Below are 13963 nucleotides of genomic sequence, written 5' to 3' on the forward strand. Positions count from 1 at the left end.
TTGTTTGTTTGTTTGTTTGTTTGTTTGTTTTCAGGTTTATTTGACAGGGACAATGCACATCAATAATGCATAAATGTGCAATGTGCCAGAATTAGCCAAAAGGCTATTTTACAACAGCAGTCCCTGGACTGGTGGTAAAATGGTCACCCTAAAAATAAAAAATAAATAAACTACATGATGCATACATAATACAAATATTCTCCAAAATACATTATTATGCAATACATAATACATCTAGTTCTATCCTAATACAATAAAAGTCAACATCTGCTTTTAAATTACGCAATGGCAGTACATACAGATCTTTATACACCATTATACAGGTGACTGTATAGTCCCATTAAGAAAAAGTGCATTCAGTCAAACATTTTTTTCAGTTAGGGCTGCTCGTGAGTGGAACTCCATCCCAACTCACACTACAAATTTGAATACTTATGCCTCTTTTAAACTTAAAGAAGTGGTTAATAAAAAGTCAACATTGTCAACATTAATGTTACACATTAAATCCTGCTGCTGTCTTGTCTCTTCTGTTCTACCAGTTCGAGATTTTTATGCTATGGATATACTGTTGTTTAGTTTAGTAGCCTATTGATTGAATGACTGAATAGTCTAAACTACTTGTTTGTATGCTTACATCTATGCTTGCATGTATATCGATTTAATTGGTGCTTTGATATTGTCTGACAGTTGGATTGTTTGTGTATAGTGAGCTGGTGCTGATCTGTATGTACTGCCATTGCGTAATTTAAAAGCAGATGTTGACTTTTATTGTATTAGGATAGAACTAGATGTATTATGTATTGCATAATAATGTATTTTGGAGAATATTTGTATTATGTATGCATCATGTAGTTTATTTATTTTTTATTTTTAGGGTGACCATTTTACCACCAGTCCAGGGACTGCTGTTGTAAAATAGCCTTTTGGCTAATTCTGGCACATTGCACATTTATGTATTATTGATGTGCATTGTCCCTGTCAAATAAACCTGAAAACAAACAAACAAACAAACAAACAAATAAATAAATAGGTAAAGTACACTGTTATTTTTTTTTTAATTCACATTCAAGTTCAGTTTCAATACAACGAGAACTGGGTTATTTTTCAGTTTGTTCACTGTTGGCTGAAAGAAGTTTAAATTTGGTTCTTGTATAGAGAGAGAATAACTGTGAACACTCCTAAAGAGAGTAACTGTTTCCAGTGGCAGTAAAGCATGGGCAAAACATTACTTAATTTGAAGGCATAAGCAATCACTTGTTATCCCTTGTAAGGCCTGGCACTTCTTGTTAATCTGTAACAAGTTGGTGCTATGTTTACAAACTGGTTCAATACAGGAGGAGCCAGTCCATGTTTGCTTTTATACATAAGACAGAGATCTGTATATGTAATCAGATTTTCTCAACTTAAAAGGTTGTATTAAAAAAAAAAAAAAAAAAAAAAAGTGGCAGTGATGATACTGTAGTGTATGGACTTTTTTCTAGTACCAACTTTCAGAGTTTGTTTATATAGGGAGAGTATTGGTTTGAGAGAAGTGTTGCTTGCTTGTGACCAGCTTGTCAAATAAGTGATATGTGAGAAGATCACTGAATGCATGACCATCTTTGCAGCCTTTGTTGACATGCAGCTACGGGCATATCTACGCATATCTATATACGTAAAGTGTTTGCAAACCTTCTTGATGTGCGATTTTAAGGTGAAATTGTTATCAATGTATACACCCAGGTATATAAAATCTGAGACGACTTGTAGTCTCTCCCCCTCTACGACTACATCTGGATCCGCACGGTGACTTTTAGATTTACTAAAAAAACATACATATACATGTAGTTTTAGATACATTCAGTTGAAGGCAATTGTGTTTTAGCCATTCTGTGATTATTATTATTTTTTTTTACTTTATTGGAATTAAAATTAGGAATCGATAAGAATCGGAATCAATAAACAAAATAGGAATTGTTAAAATTCAAACAATACCCAACACTAGCGTGATTCAGTGTGTCATTCGGCGCTCCGGGTGAGGATCAGATGTCAACTGCCTGAAGCCGCTTTGCAGCCTCCTCCACTCTCACTATCTTCGATGAGCAAAGCACTGAAAGAACTGCACTAAGGTAGCGCACATGCATAGAGTGAGCGATGAGCGATGCATCACACAGCACAGTGATAATGCTAGAGTGAAACCTGACCGCTGAACACTGAGGGGCGGCATATATTTTTGGATCATATTTTCAGGCGTATTTCTCTTTCGATCAAAAAACGGAAAATGCCATTTATGGGCAATAATTTTTGGCGGCTGAAATTTCGGTGCATCACATATAGTCACTGTGCGAGTAAACCTCACTCCTCTGATCTCAATAGGTGCTCTAGCGACAGACACTAGAGGCTGCAGTCTTTAGCCTCCTTGTTAGAGCGCCTGACTCTCACACCGGAGACCCGGGTTCAAGGCCCGCATATATAGATATATACACATATGGGAGGGGGAATTTTGTGCTATGCTAAACTTATTTCTAAATATGTTACAATTTGAAAGTATATGCAATTTTTTTTAAAGAGGGTATTTTCCCCCATGCTCCCCCACTTACAGTAGGCCTATGTGAGTAACAGACAGAATGGAGTGTCTCTTCACTACAAAGTTTACAGCACTTGCTATATATTTAATCTCAGCCTTTTGCAGTTTAATAATCGCACATAGCCATATCATGATTTTGATTCTATTTCAATCTATCTGTTCTCAACCCACATGCTGCCCACATGTACCAGCACTGCCACCTACCAGGAAGCTGCAAATATAAATTGAGTGTGAAAGATACAGCTTTGGAGACTGTCTTTTTAGGACATATCTGCAAGGCCAATCTTCCTTGTAAAGACCAAGTTCTTATTTTACATTGGAAGAAACTGAAATGACAGGCAGGAAAGGATATACAGACAAATACATCAGGTGATTTGAGTTTAGGTAGAGGTAAACTTTTTCAGACAGGAAAGAGATCAATTAAATGTAATGCCCTGGGGTGTGACTGTGGAATCCTATTTCTGGCATTTGAATATGGCACAAAAGGCTACAATTTTGAGTTTAAATCTCAGAGACTGTGAAGTGAAGAGAAGAGAAACATATTTCATGAAGTGCACTTTATTTCTAACATCCTGTTGTTCCTGATTTAATGACAGCAATAAGCCAGCAAATGTATTTAAAGGCTGCTTAAGTAAGCTTGTACTGACCAGCAGTTAAGGCTCCAGATGATTGACGTTTTATAATTGTGGATAATGCTCAAGTCACCATTAAAAGCCAGTGCAGTTTTAGACTGTGTCAGCAGTGATAGAGATAATTCCCCCGGCCCAAGAAGTTCTTGAGAATCCTCAAGTTACATTCATTAGAAATGCTGAGTAGGAGAGAGCAAAGGATTTCACTGGGTTTAATTCTCCCACGTCCGGATCATGTACCTCCCCAGAGAACTGACTCGTACATGGCCCTGAACACGCTTCGCAACCCTGTCTCTCAATATAATGTTCTGCATAATCGATATTACTGCTCTCAATGTCGATGCTGAGATTCTCAAGGACATGATAATTATTTAAATACCACAGTTTTATTGATTGATTCATGTGGGCACCTGCAGAAATGGACAGATTCCTGTTCATTTGATTGGAATAGTTTACCATACCAATAGCATTTCGGAAATGCATGGATGTGTTGCCTTTCCTTTAGTTTTCCTTTAAACACCGGTTGCACTTAAGGTTATTGTTGTTTAGCATTTTCTAATACCTTTTTATTTCAATACTATTTAGATTTAATTATATTTAGCCTACTTCATATTTATATTTCATATTTCTATATATATATATACATATATATATATATATATATTAGTTAGTGATTTACTAAAATGTATTTTTTGGACAAAGCCAAATCCATTTGTTTGGAATAATTATCAATTATTTTAATTGTTTAATATTAGAAGAATTAAGTGATAACACTAACTTCCTTCAGTTGAAGTGACTTTACAAAAACACAATGTGTTGAAGTTCAAACCAAGCAAAAAAATGGGGAAGAAAGGTGATTTAAGTGACTCTGAACATGGCGAGGCTGTTGGTGCCAGACGTGCTGGTCTGAGTATTTCAGAAACTGCTGATCTACTGGGGTTTTCAGGCACAGCCATCTCTAGGGTTTACAGAGAATGGTCTTAAAAAGAGAAAATATCCAGCGAGCGGCAGTTCTGTGTGGACGAAAATGCCTTGTTGATGACAGAGGTCAGAAGAGAATGGCCAGACTGGTTCGAGCTGATAGAAATGCAACAGTAACTCAAATAACACTTGTTACAATCGAGGTCTGCAGAAGAGTATCTCTGAACACACAACACGTCGAACCTTGAAGCAGATTGGCTACAGAAGTGAGGACCACACCGGGTGCCACTCATGTCAGTTAAGAACTGGAAACTGAGGTTACTGTTCCCTCTGGTTCACCAAAATGAAACAATAGAAGATTAGAAAAACGTAACCTGATCTGATGAGTCTTGATTTCTGAATGTGACATTTAGATGGTAGGGTCAGAATTTCACGTCAACAACATGAAAGCGTAGATCCATCCTGCCTTGTATCAATGGTTCAGGTGGTGGTGTAATAGTGTGGGGGATATTTTCTTGGCATACTTTGGGCCCCTTAGTACCAATTGAGCATCATTTAAACACCATCATTTAAGCCTACCTGAGTATTGTTGCTGAGCATGTCCATCCCTTGATGACCACAGTGTACCCATCTTCTGATAGCTACTTCCAGCAGGATAATGCGCCATGTCACAAAGCTGAAATCATCTCAAACTGGTTTCTTGATAATGACGATGAGTTCACTATACTCAAACTGTCTCTACAGTCACCAGAGAGCACCAGCAGAGCCAATTCAGAAGATCAGTCAATTAGAGGTGGGGGAAAAATCGATTCACAAATGAATCTAAGTTTTTAGGCTCTCTGTGAGCCTCCTTGGTCACTGCTCTTGAACTAGAGCGTTGCTAGACGTCCTCTCGCTATAGAGAGTCATTCTATTAGGCCTCTGACCTCTGAGCTCTGCCCGTTATTGTGTCAGGCTACTAGACCTGCTATGTAGCTTCCTTGACAGGTGAAGAACATAGTGTATTCATCCTATAAGCTCAGCCATAGGCTAAGTAATTAGGCTCTCTGTGAGCCTCCTTGGCTACTGCGACCATTTTTAGGCCCCCACTTGCTAGAGAGAGTTATCTTACTGAGGCCTCCGCTACCCAGAGCTCTGCCAGGATAGCAATTGCGAGTTGTAGGCTCTCTGTGAACCTCCTTGCAAGATGTCCTGAGCATGGGGCATTGTTAGGTCTCCTCTCAATTTAGAGAGTCATCATACTGAGGCTTCGGCTCATAGAGCTCGGCTATGTGGTAGGGTAGTATTCTAGGTTGTCAGGCTCTCTGGGAGCCTCCTTGGCTACTGACCTTAGTGTGGAGCGTTGTATTGAGGCCTCCACTCTGCTGAGCTTTGTGGGCCAGTTAGACTGAGTTTTTAGCTCTTTCTGAGCTTTCTCGGTACTGCCCTCGGGTTAGAGCGTTGCTAGGCCTGTTGTTTGAGGCCTCCACTCTTCAGGGCTGTCTGAACAGAACTTCTGAGTGTTAGGCTCTCTGTGAGCCTCATTAGACGCTGGCCTGAATATGAACATAGTTCCTCTATTTAGAGTCATCCTGTTGAGGCCTCCGTTCTTGAGAAGCTCCGGTCTATGATAGCATTGCTGATGTTCACCTTAGGGATGAGGACTCTAGGGGACACAGCACAAGTTCCCTTTCGGAAGGGAACGTCTCAGGTTACGCATGTAACCATGGTTCCATGAGAAGGGGAACGAGACGCTGTGTCCCTTTGCCATGCTTCTGGTATTCCTGCACACGTCTCCTTCAGACAAGGAGTGGATTACATATTTCACAGGTTCCCTTTTATACTCATCGTCGCACCAGTGGTGACGTCATAAGCTGCCGCCTGCCAATGTCAAGTTCATTGTTGTTTTTAGACTCATGCTTCAGACACCGGTCCCGCCGGAGGCATTCCCCATAGCTCCCTCTAGGGGACGTAGCGTCTTGTTACCCTTCTCAGGGAACCATGGTTACATGTTGTAACCCGAGACATTTTTTTTATATATATATTTCTTGAATTAATTATTTCAGTTGCAAATTTTTAGTTTTGTCTTTAGTTTTAGTATGGAAGAATAACCCTGGCTACACTTTAGATTTCTAGCTGTTGTAGTTTTGGGAAAAATGTGCATGTCAGGCAAAGTAAAGCCTTCACACAAACACAATATGGAAGACAGTTAATCTCTGACTGAGCGTGTACAAGTTTCCATAAGCTGGTGCGTTCCCAAGACTCACGTTTGTGGGGGAGACATTGTACAAGCTGTAACTCTGTAAGGATTGGCGTGCCCTTGTAAATCCATTTTTATCACAGAGGCTCTCACTCTCCCTGTTCAACACCAGTAGCTCATGAAATTCAAAATGGAGTTAGTCACAAATGAGGTTTTGTATTTGCACAGATAGTACACAGCATTACAGTCATATACACAACAATAATCCAGACATTTTGTGCGCAAATTCAATTTTAAAATTCTAAGACCAGCTTTTTTTTTTTTTTTTTTATATATTTTTTTTATATTTCATTCATTCATTCATTTTATTTTGTTTTATTTTATTTTATTTGCAATCCACTAATAATGTTAGTCATGGCTTTTACTTTTTGTTAGAAAAATGGTTGTTTTATTTTTAAATGTCCATTTTCCACCCTCTCCATGACCTTTAGAATTACAGAGGCTATTTTTGCTCCTGTATCTTTAAGACTTATGTAAATTACCTTATTTGTGGTAGGCTCCTAATAGATGACTAATAATAGTCATCTCAGAGGGGCCTAGGGGGAGCCCAGCTTGCAAAATACTCTCTTAAGGGCCCTCAGCTTTCATTGAATGTACTTGCCAATGAATGCATGAAAACCAAGTATTGTTCTGAAATATTCATCTAGCAACCCATAAGCTGTACAGTTAACTAAAACAAATAAAACTGTTGAAACCCCCTTTTTTTGCAGCATGACACGAAGTCTGTGGAAAATGTATTAAATGCACTGTGAGCTTGACAAATCCTCCAAGTAAAGTACATGAGGAGATTTATTTGTCAGATAAATTGCTGCATTTAGTATGGTGACATTTAATAATTATTAATAAAACCATAATAAGAAATGTCCCTGGCTTTGGAGCAATAATGTCATGCTTTTGAATTATCTTCATAAAATATTGATTTACAGACAGTATGTGGTTCGAATTCAATGAATTTATTGCAGATTATCAATTTAGATCATCATTTTTAATTGATCGACTTATAACTGCATTTTTATCAGAATAATTAAATCATCTTTCAGACAATAACAAATACTGTAATGTTTGTCACCCGAAGACTTCTTTTTAAGGTTTTATGTTGAGTTCAGTTTAATAGCATTGCTCTGTTTGCAATTGTACTACAGCTGTTTGCAAACATATCTAGACCTCTAGCTCACAATGCAAAAATGCTGATTTTGCAAAAGGATACTTTTACCAGCCTATTTTGTAACCTTTCTCCTGGTGGCAGCCATAAATCATATTCTAATCCCAGTGCTGGTAATGTGCAGTCATGATTAAAGAAAAAGCTGCCCATAATGGCGATGTACCGCCACTCACAGAGAGAAAGGCCTTCGACGACCAGGGCCGTGCCAGTCTTGTGGATAATGATAATATGAGATGAAATAATGACTTTTCCCACCTTGTCCGTCCCTGACAGGTAATTTTCTGGAGATTAACTCCAACCCAGAGCACAATTACTGGGACAGCGGAGACAAAGTCCACACACTAAAAAATGTAATTAATGGGAAGACGAGGCATCATTAAGAACATGTTGAATGGAGACCTGGGGTCGATGAGAGGAAGGTACTTTTGGTTAAAAGCCTCCTAGAGGTTCTCAGTTTATATCAAGTGATTAAGTTTCATGAGTGTTTTGATATACATTTTTGCCATTTGCAATGTTGGAGAAAGCAGGAAAATTATAGGAAATGTGTCTTTTTGTTTAAAAATGTTTTGAACACCAAGGAGCTATAAATAATGTAAGGTTAACATAGTTTAGTATCCATTTGACTTGCTCTGTTTTGCAATGGGGGTTTAAAGCAGTGGTGGAAAGAGTACTAAATAATTGTACTTAAGTAAAAGTATTGCTACGTAAGTAATAATTTACTTGAGTACAAGTAGAAGTACTGAAAAATAATATGACTCAAGTAAGAGTAGGCTAAATAAGTAGTTTGCTTAAAAACTACTCAAGTAACTACATTACAAAGTACTTTAGTATTATTTTTCTATTTTTACCCAAAATGGGGAGATGATAGCGATATGGAGCGCTAAACACTCTCATGTCAATTCTGTTTCATTCATACTGGAAGCCCAGTACACACTGATTCATACCTCGCGCAGAAAGTCCACAAGTGAAATTCATAGATTCACTTATGACGTTTCAGGAAATGCCAATATGGATATAATAACATGCAAATAGAGACATTTGACTGAAGAAACATGAAGACAAACACATGATAGCGATATCTTAGGTATTTTCATAAGAATGATGTACGTCTTTAAAGGGATAGTTCACCAAAAAAGGAAAATTAGCCCCTGATTTATTCACCCTCAAGCCATCCTAGGTGTATATGACATTCTTCTTTCAGATGAATACAATCAGAGTTATATCAAAAAATGTCCTGGCTCTTCCAAGCTTTATAATGGCAGTGAATGGCTAGAGAAAATTTGAAGCCCAAAAAAGTGCACCCATCCATGATAAAAGTGCTCCACTTTTACTCCAGGGGGTTAAAAAAGGCCTTCTGAAGTGAAGCCATGTGTTTGTGTAAAGAAAATACACATATTTATAACTTTATAATCTAAAATAACTAGCTTCAGCCAGACGACCGACCATACGCATGGATTTACGTTGGAAGACTAACCCCTGACTTGACGCACAACGTATATATATTATAGAAGAGCTTCAGTTTGTTGCACAGCCCTATTTGTTTAAACTGTGAGAGGCGTCTAAGCTTACGATACTCCTACATTCTACATCATACATGTGTCACAGGTTACTCTTGTGGCGCAAGTCAATTTGCTTAGTATGTGTACAATCATCTGGTGGAAGCTAGTTATTTTAGATTATAAAGTTATAAATATGGGTATTTTTTAAAAACCCATGGCTTCGCTTCTGAAGGCCTTTATTAACCCACTGGAGCAATGTGGAGTAATTTTTTTTTTTTTTATCATGAATGGATGCACTTTTTTGGGTTTTACATTTTTTCCAGCCATTCAACTTGGAGGAGCCAGGACATTTAATTATGTGTGAGTAAATCCTGGGCTAATTTTCATTTTTGGGTGAACTAACCCATTAATGCAATGCTAATCAACATAGCCTGTATTATAGAATTTAATAAAATAATATATTCTCACACATGAAACCACAGAAGTAATTTCAAGTAATTTGATATTAAATATTAAAACATGATATTAAACTCATAAATTGTAGTTTTTGACGGTATGCTAAGCAAACATACTAGCTTTCCCTGTTGTCAAGAGAAAATATTTTATTACTAATCTTTAAAGGTAAGTCCAGGTAAGATCATTTGAATGTTTTTATTTGAATAATTTCATATTTGAAAGCAAAGAAGGTTAAGTAAAAGGTCCGATAAAAAAGAGAGATGTAGTATGAATAAAAAAGTGCCAGTAAAAAAAATAAAAAAATAAGTGAGGTATGGTTTTCGTTCTACCGAAAATGTGCTGGGAGCCTACTATTGCTGCATCTGATTGACAGACAAATCATGCGATCTTATTTCACTGTTGTTGAGGGTTTTTCAGCTTTGTACAAAGTTTGCTTCGTACATTTATTTTAACTGTATTGTTAAAGAGGGCGAGCTTTACCTTTCAGTTGAACTGTGTTAATGTTTTCAAGACACATTGTTCTTGCTCCGTCCTAGCAATAACGGTGTCCATTTTATGAGCCGAGTTTTTTTTATTTACTTCAACTGCTCAATGCTCTGGTAATATCAATGGGATGACCCATTTCAGGAGTTGCCACAATTACATTTTAAAATCAGAATATGAGCTTATATTCAATCAAATATTGAAACGTTAGCAAATAGCAATACGGATTTTAAACACGAGCGCCAGTGATTGAATGTCAAAGCGCGGTTTGAACGCCCCGCCCCCCAGCTGAACTGGAAGTTTTGATTGGTTTTGCACCCGAGTCAGACCTGTCTGTTATTGGCTGAAACGCTTCAGAACTGTCTGTTATTGGCTGAAGCGCAGGGCTGAGGGCTCAGCCTCCACAGTCGTTTGAAAAGTGTTTGTGAAATGTAAGCTCACTCTGTTGCTCCGTCGGCACCATAGACTGTAAAAAAATAGGTCGGCACCTTTGTCAAAGTACTCTGTACTTTTGGTGAAAAATAAATGTAGCGAAGTTGAATACTTTATTTTAATTCTACTCAAGTAAAAGTAAAAGTAGCCTACCACAATTTAATTATACTCAAGAAAGTAGAAAAAATCTAAAAATCTACTCAAGTAGCCTACTGTAACGAAAGTATTTGTAATTAGTTACTTTCCACCACTGGTTTAAAGTCCATTTCATCATGTGTCAGGACATGCAGTTATAGTGATCATAACTAAATAAATGACTCATTCATAGATTGTCATTAAAGGAATATTCCAGGTTCGTTAAAAAAGGTTGCAGAGAAGACCTTAGTGTGAAAGTGAATGGGGCCAGATTCAGCAACTAAGTCCACCTTGATGAGCGTTGGTGCGCAGAGGTTAGCTAATAATATGTGGAGTCATACTGTAAATATAAAAGTCTTAAAGGGATAGTTCACCCTAAAATGAAAACTAAGTCTTAATTTACTCACCCTGGTGTTGTTCTAATGTCTTTTTTTCTTTAATGGGCCACAGAAGGAAAATTTGTAAAAAAAAAAAAAAAAAAAAATCCTGCTCTCACTTGTTCATATAATGGCAGTGAATGGCGACCAGCATCAAGCTTTTTTTTAAAAAGATGCAAAAAGTCTCTACCCTTTACAGCAGCAAACAACTTAAAGGTGCAAGCTTGTTTAAGGGTCAAAGAGAAGGTGAAAAATAAAGTGCAAAACTAAATTATGGCTGTTTTTGGTGCAAGAAACCTATGAGTGGTCTTTGGGGATTTTTTTTTCTTCCAAAAGTGTGGAATATAGACCCTTCATTACATTTATGAACCAGAAAGTTTTATTTTCCTCATTTTACCGATGTGAACTTTTAAAAGTTCTGCCTTACAGTTTAATGGTCTTATTTACAGCATTAATAACTCTACCCAAACCTCATACCTGTCAGGTAAAAGTGATTCAGTGCTGGTCTCTACAAGTTTTCAGGCAGCTTGTAACCTAGCAGATGATTGCTCTCACCTACTGCCCTGTTCACAGGAGGCCTCTAATCGCTTCCAGGCTGATTACTTGTCCCCTGAGACCACCGGCGACATCTACTTCTGAGAGCCCCTGGCATCATCAGTTCTTCCCCAAGAGCTTTTACCAACAATCTAGCATGAAGTATGAGCAATTGATAACCTCTAAGCCTTTGAAAAAAAAGATGAGATACCTGTAGAAAATTGAGGAGGAACAGCACGGGACCTTAAAGCGCAGTTCAATAACTTATGAAGTTCATGCTCTTTATGGAGCCAGTAACAAAAAATGGGGTAAACAGAGTAGAGTGGCTTTCTGGGTCAAATTACATAGAAATGCACACACAAATTCGCTGTAAATTATCAGTAATAGCTTGTATTGATGGCACCTGTCTATATAATGTGAATCAAACTACAGACAGATTTAATGTGGAAATAGATAATACAAAGCTATGCCATCTTTAGAGAAAGGACTGCATACACGCACACAGATGGGTGACACGATCGTTGCATGGGAAATCTGTGATAGGAACAGATTCGCATGACTGGTAATGAGGACTTGTGGAAAATGGTGACATTCTACCTAAAGGCATTTAACGGCCTGAATGTCTGTCTTTCACCAGGCTGTAATGAGCCTAACATCCGTAAAGCTCAATTTGTAATGGTGCAAATTCTCTATTAGCCTGTCTGCCATTCCAACAACCTGGTAACCTTCACAATGTGTTATGAGGAATTTGGAGATATGTGGTGGAAACAGGGTGTAACAAGGTTATTAGGAGGTGATATCTAATACAGACGTTTCTGGGTGACATAAAATAAAACCTGTTTTTTTGTTGTTGTTTTTTGCTATATGACTGCATTTAGTTAGGGGTATTATTAACAGCATATCTTAAACCAGACGCTAATTTGCACTGCACTTGTAGATTGGTTTTCGATAGTGCATTTTTCAATAGTGCTATTCATTTTTTTGTATACTAAAACAGTTTTAATAAGTTTACTTTAAAATATGAAATCTGATGTTCAGGTTGGACACCTAATTGACCTTTTTCGACTTATTTCATTTCCGATTTCTGATATCCTTCAGCAAAGAGTCTACATTTAATAACTCTGCAAATGTCTGGTAGCTCACTTTTTTGTGTCAAAAGAAATTTCAGCTCAGCATTTTACCACCAGAAAAAAATCTCTAGTAATACAATTTGTTGAGATTTCATCTTTAAATCTGAATAAATAAAAAAAAAGAATAAAAAAAAAATTGTACTTCAGCTTTCAGTCACCTTTCATTTTAATTTAAGATGTGGGTTTAAGACCTTCCTGTATTATATATCTCACCTGCAGTGAATGACACTCTGTGGCAATGTTAGATTATGATACAGTGGAGTCCATAGGTCCGAGACCACATAGAAAATCTTCTTTATTTTTCATTTAAAGATGGAAATAAACAGGTTTTTATTCATGTCCGCACTAGTGCTGCTGTCATTAAAGCAAAAGGAGACAAACCAAATACTGAGATTTGTCACTTGCATTGTTATTCTGACGACACAAATAGCATTGACATTTGTTTTGTGAAAAATTTGGAAAATACAGAATAGAAGAGTTTTACTAGTAGTGGCCTCATATTTTTGGATACACTGTTTAATATTCACAATTGAACAATTTAATATGTTGATATTCACTTCAAAATTACTTTATAAACACTAATTACTATAATTTTTTTTTTTTTTTAAACAGTTCAACAATTCAGTCGGATTCAACAATTCAGTTGATAATCATTGATATCTTTGATATTGGTAATTGATTTTTTTCTGTGCTTTGTATCTTTGCCTATACAGCAGATCCTAATGACTGATGACATTTTGTGACTAGTGTTTGGATGATGAGGTTTTCTTGAGGACAAGGTTTTTTTGTTTTTTTTTGCATTTATTTCTTTGAGAAGTTTGTGCTAGTTTGTGACTATACTCTATGCAGTTGCGCGGTTGGATATGCTGCCTAATTGGTTGAAATTTTAATAATATCTTTTCCTTAAGCACAGGGGGCCTGCATTAAATCAGTTTCTCACAGAACAGCCACAATGGTTTGATATTTGGTTTTATAATGCAGTGACATTCATACATTTTTAAGTGTGGCTGAAGTGTCCAAATACTTTTTTGGGTCACTGTAGATGTAGCTGTCTCAGACAGTCATCTGGGGAGTAACTTAACTTAAATTTAATTTTCCATTCAGCTGCCTTGTCTATAAATGTAAGGAAATCTAATGAAATAAACTCTGGAATCACTTCGTTCTGATGCCTCCATGTCTGTGTTGAAAAATTAAAGATCGCTCAAGTGAAAAGCAGTAGAAGACTTGACAATAACACATGATTTCCAAAGCTTCTTTTCCCCTGACAGTGTGCTAGTTCCAGTATTGATGGCCAGTTTAGAAATGTTTGGGTTTGTGGGGTTAGTATAAGATTCTCACCAAGAAAAGTTCTTGACACTCAAGTCAGCATATCGGTGGGAATGTAGTGATTTGAGTGTTCT

The sequence above is a fragment of the Abramis brama genome (assembly GCF_963993115.1).
Source record: "Abramis brama genome assembly, chromosome: 21".
Lineage (NCBI taxonomy): Eukaryota > Metazoa > Chordata > Actinopteri > Cypriniformes > Leuciscidae > Abramis > Abramis brama.